Below are 12,443 nucleotides of genomic sequence, written 5' to 3' on the forward strand. Positions count from 1 at the left end.
CTCTTCATTGCTTGCACCTGCTAAAACATTTGAGGTATTTGAGCAGCAGGGCAACACATTTGCTTTTCATTTAACCTGCCTTTGGAGACCTTTGAAGTACATAATAGTAGAGCAGCGTAGGCCCCCCTCCCCCCCTTAATCATTTACCTAGTAAATGCGCATTCTCTGCAGCTAACCCATCAAGCGGAAAACGAGTTTGGCCCGCTATTTCTCTCTCCCTCCCTTTTTTCCCTCCCACCTTCCCTCCCTTGCTCTCTCTTTCTGTTAACCTGTTTTGCTCCATGTGTCACTCCCTCCCCTTCCCATTGTGAGACCCTGCTCACCCTCACTGACTCTACTATATGTGAATGAAGGGAGGAACGGAGCCAATTGTTGGCCACGTCTGGGCGAGAAAGCTTTCAAGATATGGTGTGGCTGGCAGCCCATTGATACAACATGGCTAATTATCTTTTGCGTCCAATCATGGAGAAATGTATTGGCGTAGGGAATACAGCCTTTGTATTTTGGGCAACATAATGAGACTTCTGTGCCTCAACAAGAAACATGAAAAAGATCTGGTCATAAATTCAAGCTGGGACTGGAGCCAGATTTGGCAGAAATGTTTAATCATCTTCAGTGATAATAGCATATGCTTGATTTTTTTTGCTTGTGAATGTCCTTATTAGACAGATGGGACTGCCTGAGTGTGAATGTGTGGGTGTGTGTGTGTGGCTTACACTATCCTATAATCAGAAACAGTGAGGTGGTTCAGATGATTTGGGACAATGTGCATGGCAGCTCAGAAGCAACATCCAAATATACAGTATGTTGAATAAACACTGCGATGCTCCACAGTGAATGCAGTAATGGCTTTAATGGATGAAACCCAGTCACACACTAAACACCTTCACCTGTGAATGCTCACCTGTGACGGGGAGCCTAATAGACATTATTACACACATTAAGGACACTGCCAAAAATGGGAAGATGCTTCGCAGGGAAATGTGCTTAGGAAATGCCAAGAGGCAACTTTCCCCACCAGCTTTATGAATTGCAATCCCTGTGACTGTGAGCAACAGCTAACTGACAATGTACCTGCTGCAGACAGTTAGGGCTATTTATGCAGGTTTGTAATTGCAGCAATACACTCAAACATTCTGCACTCTTGAATGTCCTGTTCATATACTGTGGACTAACTTATTTTTCTCAAATGTTTAAGGTTTATTCTACAGTTTCATTCTGAGTAAATACAGTGAGACGGGCAAATTGAGGATATAAAGAAATCAGTGTGAACATAAATGTTGATTCTACCACTTCCCTGCTCAAGTTCAGTGCCAAGTTGCGTACCATACTCCTCTAAATCGCTTAAACAACATGGCTTCATGTCGGCACACATGAGGGGCCCTAATTTTGTGAATCGAGTACAGGACGCAGGTGAAGTAAGTGTGGCGCATTCAAAGTACTTATGGAAACAGGCTGGGATTAGGATGAATCTATGATCATACTCAGGTGTGGTTGTAGATGCTAAAATAATCTGGCAAATCAACGCTCTGCCCAGTATGAGTTGGCTGGGGTCAAAAGTTCAGAGGAACTTTCTTCAAGATATAGTTGCTTAAAATGATAACATTATCTTTGATCCGCCAAATATTTAGGGCCTCTGGTAGGGCAGTTGTGGTCAATTGTCTATTCTACGAAAGAAAAAAAAATGTAAAAGGTTAAAACAATATGTTCTAAAAAGCAGGCTTGAAGGCTTGAGGTTTACAACATTCAAAGGAAGAGGATTGAGCTTGAGTTGCGTAACAAACTAATAACAGAGGTTCCTTACTTTGGACAAAGATGACAAACTCTTGCTTCATCATTGTCAAACGCATTAGATCTACCTTAAAAGTCCTAGACACACACATCACAGCTTACAAGAGAGCATTTATCGAAGAACAACGTGACGTCTACTGTGGCTTGTCCGAGGAGGCGGAACAACCAGAGCAATGTTAAATATAAAAAATATGGTTTCGAACGTGAAGAGGGAGATCAAAAATGAAAAATGTTTTTACTAACCTGGATCAAAACCTGCCAACATCATAATACCACTGTGTTTTATGCCGCCTTTATCAAAGCATTGAGATGAGGGTTTCAGTTCTTTGTGATTCTGGTGTTGTCTCCTGCTTTCGACAATCACGTTAAGCAGGCTGCTAACAGTAGATTGATTTTTGTTCATATGAAATAAACAGAGGGAAAATATGTTTTTTAATGTCTCTGTTGTGCAGTTCGTTTGCAAACTGACGCAAAGTGTTCTGTTTTGCGTTGCAGGTAGCTTTGTTGGTTGTCTTTGTGAAAGCTGCACCAACAATAATACCAGTTGGAAATGGTAGGAAGATAAAATGGTTTACAAGTGATCACAGAAAACTTGGCCAAGTATAAAATTCAAAGCTCATCAGTCTTTTCTCTATATTCTCTTGCTGAGTCGGTCTTCTTTGGTGGTTACAACGTCAGAGAAGATGCAGGCTGTGCTGAAATCTGTAGCAGCTCTCTTTGTGACATGGTAGAGTCCTTCTGAGCCATCAAGGCATATTTGCTCCATCACTCCATTGTTCAAGACTGAAATCCACATTTAAATCCTCTTGCCTTTGTCTTCTTCCAAGTCACATGGCTGCCTCCCACTCTGAAAACTCTTCTGTTAGCCATTCTAACCGACCAGGCTTAAAGGCTACAAGCAACTACAATTATCTCAAATGTAAAAGGCCATACCGGGTGTAGGTTCAAAGCTAAATGTTGAATTATACAAAATTTACAACCTTTATGACCAATAAACTCCCTTGGAAAAAGCTGTAAATAAAAGTAGCAAGCTGTTCATTAAAAACCCACACATCAATAAAAATGTCCTAGGCAAAATAAACAATAGCAGGGTGTCTGTACACATCACTGGATAGCACAGCGCTAACTACTTATGAGGCTATCAATGTCAGTCACATCCCCTTCTCGCATTTTACTGGGGCTTGTGCGCTGCTCTTTAATGCTCAATTTAACACAATCACCGTATGAAAGGAGGACCACCTTCGCCACCTGGCTCTTTCCTTCGAGAGAAAAGCCGGCTGAGGATCAAACTCTTGACCCTGCAAACTAAAATTGTTATGCCCCTTTACAAATGAATCTGATATGCATGCTTACTTGGCATATCGCGTTTCCTCTAACCACAGCTCCCGGTGCATTTGCAGGGTTTTTTTTTGTAGGGTACAGCTAGTTTGCTAATCAATGCTAGTGCTTCTTTAAGATTGATATATTGAAGCATGAATTGTTCTGACTATACTAAAAGGTAATGAGTCAGAGAGGATACAGCTACAGACTAGTATCTTCAATCTAGATAGTATGTCATAGTCACTTAAAGTCTACTTCAATGAGGCCAAGCAGAATTGCCCCCGAGGGACAGAACAGATATTTCCCCTTTGGTGTTTGTTTGTGTTCATATGCATGACTCCTTCTCTCTCAGTTATGTCAACCATACTAAAGAGTTTGTTAAAAATGGGAAATCTTCATGTTATTTATAAATCCCAAATAATAGTTAAGGGGTAAAGACAGAAAGATGAAAAAGGGATATGGGGATTCAAATCAAATAAATCACACCTGGATCTGGGTAAAACTGGCAGAGCGCTCCTTATATTGCGCTCAAATTACTCCATTTGTTCCAGAAAATATTTTAATCCCGACTGACCTCAAACTTCCCATGAACCAGGGCCTGAACAAAAGGCCGCCCACTGTCCTTGCAGTAAATCTGTTGTCTCCCTTCTGGGCCCTCAACAGGGGATCATAGATCAGCACTGCTCTGCAGCTTGCTTCAATTTACTCAATTAACTCTGCTAAAGCACTTGTAAGTTCTGCAGATGTTGGTTTATTATCGAGGCCTAAAATGTACAAGTGGGTTCAGGAGCCCGGGGTTGTGGCGGGGTTCAAAAGGGGGGGAAGGGCAAACTAATTACAACCCTTAGTTTTAGTACCGAACATAGATTATGATACATAAGGGTGTATGCATTTGTAAAGCTAAATGTAGCTAAATGCTAAAAATGGCCTGACAATGAGTTTAATTTTCAGATATACAGAGGTGGTGACTTACAGGTTTAATCGAGCCGTTGGAATGACAGAAATCTCCACTAAAGATGAGCACACACGCTGTAGACTATTTCCGCTGCTACAGCTGGTAGACTTCCAGCCAGCCAGAAAAAGTTCTCTAAAGATCTTTGCCACATGAAATGGCTTAGTCCCTTAGCCTGAATCATTTGCAGATGACAAACCTTGAGTGGCTAAATGTAAATCATGATCACAACATTATTGCAATGCTTACAGTTATCGCAGAAATGACCTTGCACCTTGATTTGTAAAAAAATGTTTTTACATATTTATTGCCTTGCCGTTATCAGAACATCTCTGATTTTCTAAAACATAAAACTCTCAAAAATGTGTATCTGCTGCTAACCTCTCCAGGATAAATCAAACTAAAAGTGACGTTAGGAATGTAAAGTATACAGTAAGGAGGATGCTAATATTAAACAGGTGTGGTTACCATCCCCATAAAACATTCTGCCGACACTAGTACCCGTATATTTCCGTGCTGGGACAACTACATTTCAATTAAGAGGGGCAACACAGGATGACATTCATAGTGCTTTAAAGTAAGGTTCAGACAAATGCTTTTCCTCCGTCAAGCTAATATGCTAGCTTCAGTGGAGGGCTTATCTTTGTGCAGTTGGTGACTCACAAGCCAAGTCAAAGTTGGGAGGCTCTGCACCAGTTTAATGGCTTTCCAGCTGATTTCAATGTGAAGTATTGCTCGTACGCAGGTACAGCAGCCTCAGCCACAGAACATATTTCTCATAACCTCACTCCTCAGTGACATTGATCAAAAGAGGTTCTGACTTCTTTTTCCAGTTAAAGCATTTTATTCCTTTGGAAAAGTCGATAAAGAATCTTTCGCTGATCCGAGCTCAACTCTGTTTTGACAGAAGGCAATCATTTTAACAGCGATGTCAAAATGTTTACATTGTGAGGCATAGACAGAAAAACAAAAACCCATTGTGCTTTATTGTGGAATTCTGAAGATTTCTAAGAAAATGTTGTGGAGTTTTATGTTTAACTGACACTGAAATTATTTAGCTACAGATTGCCAGCTAATTTCACATCTTGATGCAGTATATCATGGTGCCTGTTACTAAAGCAACCATTACAATGATCTTGGTTAAGGCTCTTAACCTTTGTTGGAATTTCATTTTTTAAGAGAAGCTTGATTTATGCACATTTTAAGCTGGATTGTTGGTTCCAAAACATCTGAAAATGGTGTTTTCTGGCATAGGAAGACACAGATCACTGCAGTTTACAGCATTACTGACAGTATTACTACATTTAAAATCATCGGATCTAACCAGCATTTACAGTACATTTACAATAAAACACTGACAATAATTAAATATTGATTTAATTATAGCTATTGAAGCTATTTGAGTGACCTTTGTGATATGTTATTAGGATGTAGCTCCTGCAAAACAAGATGTTATGGCTCCAGAGCATTTACTGTAAAACAGATTAGCGCCGGAAAACCATGAAAGAGATGAGTCTTACTGTCGACATTCCCCCTCCATTTATAAGATGAAAAGTAAGACAAAGTCTTTTGGGAGGCTATAAGAAGGAATTCCCCGCTAATGATATTCCCTGTGGGAAGAATGTAATTTATTCAAGTTAATGCGTCTTATTTTCTGTTCAAGGTGTATTCCACGGAATTAGCAAACAAATTTAATTGTTAATCCATCTGCTTTGAAACAACCGAGATCTTGTTCAATAAGCTCTGAGTCAGCTTGATCCAATTATGCTACAACGGAGACATTTGTAATCATTTGCCATCACACCACCCCTGCAACCTACACAGATACACGCACAAAACCGGCTTATGCTATCTGGGAGGAAGCATGAAAGTTGCACCGGAGTAACACAAACTGTTTGAAATGAAGCAGGGACCCCAGAGAGTTTGAGGTCAAGGGTTTCGGGGTACGAATTGTAAATGACATGTTCACCCTGGGGCTTTCACTAATAACTTTTTGGGGAGAGGATGAGGCCCGCTCATTTCTCCACTGTCTTCATTGACAGGTCTTCAGGGAGTGATATGCAAGTATGGAAGTGTAATGAACTTGTTTTCCTTCTCTAAACCCCCGCACTGTCTCTTAAATCACTTGTGCAGCACATGAGCCACCGTCCTCTCTCCCACAGCTGCACTTGCTCTGAGGCTGTGAACTACAGAAAGTGGCATTGATTGTGAGCAGATACACAACTTTAGTCTATCTCAGGGCACAATTAATGTCTCTTTAATTGTTGTGCTTTGCAGTTTTGAAATTAACTCAGTTCAGTGTTTTAAAACTTAAAAATGACAATATTTGTCTGCTCTGTTTATCAGTACTGCTCAATAAATAACAGACGTAGCTTGTCATAACAGTATTTCCTTGAACTCTTGTAAACGGTGATGATGTTTGACATCCCAAGTTGACAGTCTCATCCTGCTTCTGTATACTTCTATACAATAAAAATTGTTTATACACAAGATTATATAACATGACACTAATTGTAGCATTATTCTTGGTTTTCTTCTTACAGTATGGTACTAAATTATTGCTGTCTGGTCCCATAGCTTTCTATTTCCCTGTCTTTTACGAGTCTTAGTGATATACAGAACATTATTTTTAGTTGACCTTTGATAGTGAAAAAGACATCGTTGATCTCTGATTCTGATCTCAGAGTTAGTTTAGCACCAAGCTGGTCACAACATCCAGAGATTTTTTTTGTATCCATTTTGATATTAGTTTAATGGGTGACTAAACAACTAAACAATGTGACATTTTGCGGCAGAGCTATTATATTTATTTATTTACTTTTACAATTTTTAGCATACTTTCAGCAGGCAAGTCTAGCTATGGAGGTCCTGTTTATTTAGCCTTCCCTTTGGTATACATATTTGTAAAACATGTAAACTCTTGAAAATTTGAAAATTAGCAATACAAACGAATGTTCTCAGATGTTCAGAAATGATTACTTATAAGAAAAATACATAATGGTAGAATCATACTTGCTTTGAACAGTCTCTTGTTTGTGTGGTGGTAAATGCAATCGCTACGTTATGTCTTCTACACACTTCAGCGAGGCGTATGAGAGATGTGAGATGGCCGTGTCCGTGTCACATCCCGCACAGGGTGCAGCGCAGGGTGCAGCGCAGGGTGCAGCGCAGGGTGCAGCGCAGGGTGCAGCGCAGGGTGCAGCGCAGGGTGCAGCGCAGGGTGAGCGCAGGGTGAGCGTAGGGTGAGCGGCCGGTCTGCTGCTGGTTAGCTCAACAGATCTTAATCTTCTGGGTTAGACTGAGCCCAGCATCTGTGGTATTCAAAGACGATTGATTGGGCAGCATTCCTAGATTTTGTTTTCAACCCTGCCCTTCCCCGTGCCCCTTACGTGATGTAATGACATTATCAATTAGCCCCCATTAATTTAGCAAAAACAAATAAGCACCCCCTTCAAGCATGTGGTTCTGATTTCCTGAGTGTTTGTCAGTGGCCGCTGTTTGGTTAATCCTTTGGCCAGGGTGATGTGGCCAACAGAGGTCACGGCTTTCTCCTCCCTTCCGCTCGTTTCCTCCCTGTCCTCCCTAGACTTTCTTCACGTTTGTGGCACTCTGTTTCCTTTCTAAAATGGGTCTTGCTGACTTTCTCTGCCGTCCTCGATAGGCCACAATTATGTTAAAAGTTGACGATCACTCATATTTTAAAATGTGTATCAAGAACAAACCAGAAACAATATTATTTACAAGCATATTTTGTCAATTAGTATTTGTCAAATACAGAGGCTTAGAAAAAAAGAATAAAGAAATATTTTAACTGACAATTAATTGGCTTCTGTGTGGAAAACCCAAAGTATCTATGTTGACAGTTTAATATCTTAATTTCGATTCTTAAAAGTAATACGTAATATGAGATATTTCGAAATGACATGTGGCAAATGTATTTACATTTTTTATTTCAAAATAATAGTTACAAATTCAGTGTGGATCTAGCTTGAAATCACGTGAACAATCTATTTTGAAAATAGAAAAAAATATTACAATTTAAAGACAGTAAACAATGTATTCACTACTATCAATATAGCCAATACAGGCACATGTCAACTCTGTTCACACTCTCAGGCCGCTTTGTGGTTGGATTTCAAATGTGGGATAGCCTGAGCTGAAATACAATACTGTTAGATCTGGAAACCACACTGCACCTTTATGTTGAACATCTGGGAACACTGCTGAGGAATAGCAGTAGTTACCTGACCATTTTTTATGGCCAAGAACATTTACGAATAACTTTTGCCATTTTTTGTTTATGTTCAGAGACTTGGAGGGCTTGCTTGAGGGTAGTAGCCACAGCCCACCCTCAGAAGCTTTTCTAGCTAAAGTTTGCAACTTAAACCTGGTAGTCTGCTAACTTGAATAACTTGTTTGCACAAATGTATTTATTTGAAATAGAAGAAGTCGTTTTTAGTAAGATAACTTTTGTTCCCCCCTTTGTGGTTTAACGCAGATATTTAATCTGCCCCCAGAAACCAAGACATTTGAGTATATCTTAAAGTCCATGGTGCTATAAGTAAATCAGTACTACAAAGCTACCAATAGTAAATAGATGGGATACACTCTCTCTAACACACAGACGCTCATATACACAAACAAACAATTATGGACATATTAACCACACAAAGCTATATCAATATGCATAATATGGATTTTTGTTATTTACAGGGAATTAAAGCTAAGTGGACACAAATCAAAATGAGCCTAAGGAGAAGTTGACAGCCTCCACTGTGAGCCCCATGTGTCCCAGAGGAGCAGTTCATACATAATACTGCACCCCTGCAGGAAATCCCCCCCCCCCTGTATCTCTGTAAAACATATTCCACTGCAACAAAGGCTATGGAAAGTAGCCGGCTATTTAATATTAATAATGAGGTTAAGACTGACGCTCATAGATTAGACCACAACGTCTGGCTGTGTGGGAAGTGGCATAGAGGAAACAAATAAAGTTACAGATCGTACAGTTAGAGATGCTGACTTGACTTTGGAGAGTTCGACCACAGTTGGAAGCCCTTCGCAGCCAAATATGAACATAATTGAATGAAAGAAAAGGAACTTGGGTTTACCTGATGCTGATAGCTGAAGATGAACTGAGTTGTAATATAATAGTTTGTTGTTTAACTCTTGTCTATTAAGTACAGGACTCTTTACTTTGTGAAATGTTTTGTTTGTAGTCTACATAGTAGAGTTTAACAGTATTTACAATAAGACAATCCAGCCTGCATGTTTTTTTTATAATTGTAAGTGTTTTAAGAAATGTGTAGGTATGTTCTAAATGAGGAAGTAAAATCAAATGTATCACAATTGAATAAGTTCAGTGGTCCCCACACATAAACCACCCAGTTTCTTTTTTTTGAAACATTTGTCTGAGACAACAACGCCATCTGCGCTCTATTAACGTGTGGACAATCTACCCTTGCTCTATCCCTCTCCAACCAGTTTTGGACAGATTACCAGAGGAAAGGAATCACACCGCTGACTACTCTGACAGATCCACACTTGGTCTCTGTTGACTGCAGTGCAAAAACAACAACAACAAAAACACAGAGAAAAATGTACTTTGATTATCATGGTTGTCACTTTAAATACCTAACAAGTAACCTAATTATTGATGGGTGGTTAAAGCGGAACTCTAAGATTTACTGAGGGTCAGTATCACATGCTGAAGCACCTGCTCCTGGGTCAGTGAATGTGGATTAGCTAAAGGGGTCGGTTCTCTTTTCATTCAGCAAATCTTCTGTCTGAGTAGTGTCACGCTGCCTTTACTCAGGCCACATTGACACTTCTCTTCTATACTCATGGCTCATTTACTAACCGGCACATTGTTTCCGAGGAACCACTTTTCAAAAGTAGTGACATGCTCAATACAACTTGAACTTATCGTTCCAAAACCATCATTTTATGAAAAAAGGTTTAAGAGTTTATCTGCTCTCAGATTAAATGAAACAGCAATGATTTTAGTTATGACAAAATCTTAATCTAGACTGCTGTGTTTTCTTGATAGCGGAGCACGTGTTGGTTATATGATTGCTTCCCCTGCCTATCCTATTTACTTTAGACTGAAGGGAACAAATCTCCAGCTTCTCCTCTTGGTCGCCACACAGTAATTCCTGAAGAGAAATCAAGGACCTTGAAGCGTGTTAATGCTCACATATTGAAGTCTTACAGCATGGTTAAGATACAGTAGCTATGAGGGAGCACAGATAAGAAGGTGTGGACAGTGATGCGAAGTTTCTGTGCAGCCTGTTTGTGTCATATTGCATCTAAACACTTCAAAGGTGGTGTGACTCATCTCTGGACTTTGCACCTAACTTGCGCCTAGCCCATCAGCAATGTGCATATTTATCCCACAATCAACTATGGATTAAGAGCTTTCTAAGAAGATAAAGAAGATATCTGCTCGAGGTTTTGGATGTTTTTTCTGTTTAAAATGTGGCTGAATAATATTTTACAAAGCAGATGACGTTGTAAGGGTATTCACTCTGCAGTGGGACACATACACACAACTGTATATACAGCAAGACAATAAAAGCTACTTGTTAGCCCAACCTATCCTGGTGTACTCCAAAGCACCATAATGTTTATTGTCAATCACTGGCATGTAAAAGACCTACACACCATTTACACAGGCACTCAGTTTAATGGTGCAATATGTAATGCATGGCCTTATGCTCTGAATAAGTAGCACAGGCAGAGGCAGCATACACATTTGTTAGATGGACATTTAAATGCGCGAATACGCAAGTCTACAAAACAGCTGAAACTATGAAAACCGGTCCAAATAACCCGGCTATTGTATAATCTCTAAGTGAGGCGTTGGCTTATAGTTTACATCTGTTTGTTTATTTGAGTACAAACGAGAGGGGCCGTAAGGGTTCCTCCTGGGAGTATGGGCTGTCCCCCTGGATCTGAAACCGGTGAAGGGGATTGCGTTTAGTTGCTAGTACATTTGAGTTGTAGCTGCTAACGGAAGGACTGTCTCTCGGCAAGGAGCCTCAAATGAAATATGTAGTTCTTCGTTTCTGCCACTTTGGATTGAATCTATTTAAAAAACTATACAAACAAACTTGGTGATGCTAAAAGCACTCCCATCATCCGACCCATACGTGAATTGAGGATCACTCACTCAGGCCTTATTACTATAATAAAGAAACAGGTTCCTTTTTTGTCTTCCTCTCACATATCCACAGCTGCATGAATGTATTGGCTAGGGGATAAGAGAGAATGGAATTTCTCCTATGATTTATATGATGGACCTGCATTTGACCCAGTCCTACTGCTGGAAGCTTGCCATCACCCCATTCAGTCATCAGTCAGCACTTGAAAGTGACCAGACAACGTTTTACGCCACGTTTGGGTCATTCTGGGCAGCTGGGGCCTTTAAGGAGTGGAGTGTCTTGTCAGATGTATGAGTAAATATGTCACACACGCATGTTCTCGCAGCTTCATATATTGAGTCTGTTTTTTATGACAAAGTGTAAAAAACAGTTCATGCAGAAGCTATCACTGCTGTGTATGTTGTAAGTAAAGTAACATTGCCCTATGTTTGATACAAGGCAAACTAAAGAAGACTCCTGGAAAGTGAAGAGTGCAGCTCCTTCTTCTTTTATCTCTTGGAGAGCTGTTAAAACCTTCCAATGAGCGCTTGTAAAACGTCTGTTGGTAAACTGTGTGGTAGTCGGATGAGCAGAAAGGAAATCTAGAAATAAATAAAGTGGATTACATCCTCTGAAAGCTCCATCTTTGCCCTACAGCTGACTGGGTACCTGTCCTGTCTGCATGATAATGCTTTTGTCAAGGCTTGTGACCCAGTTGGTACAAAGCAGGAAAATTACGTCATTTGCAAATATGCTTTTATTCCATGATAGTGTATAATTGTACAAATGAAATGAGATTATCTCTCTAGTCCTCCACAAACAACCATGCAGCTTTATGTGGGGGGGGGGATTGGAAAAGACTGATAATTTGCCAAAAAAACCTGTGGCGTGGAAGCATGTACTCAACCTTGGGCCCAGGTTATTTTAAGGAAAGCCAATCTTTGATCAGCCAAGCTGAAATGGCTAAGATAAGTGGGAGCTACATCTCGCGGCAGGACCGCGCACCAGTCTGATATTGCTATTTCCTCCCTGGTTTCTCAAGAGCGGTAAATAGCTGCTGCCCCCACCTCTCCCCCCCACTGCACCTCCTCCCCTCCCCCTTATCTACTCCCCACTTTCTTCTGGAGATCTCTGTCACTTTAATCCACAGAGTCTGCCGCTGGTTAACAAGGAAATCCTGTGTCAATTATCACCAACCACTTCCTGCTGGGAGAGCAGCGGGGAATCAAAGGGGCCTG

The sequence above is a fragment of the Gymnodraco acuticeps genome, unplaced genomic scaffold (assembly GCF_902827175.1).
Source record: "Gymnodraco acuticeps unplaced genomic scaffold, fGymAcu1.1, whole genome shotgun sequence".
Classification (NCBI taxonomy): Eukaryota; Metazoa; Chordata; class Actinopteri; order Perciformes; family Bathydraconidae; genus Gymnodraco; species Gymnodraco acuticeps.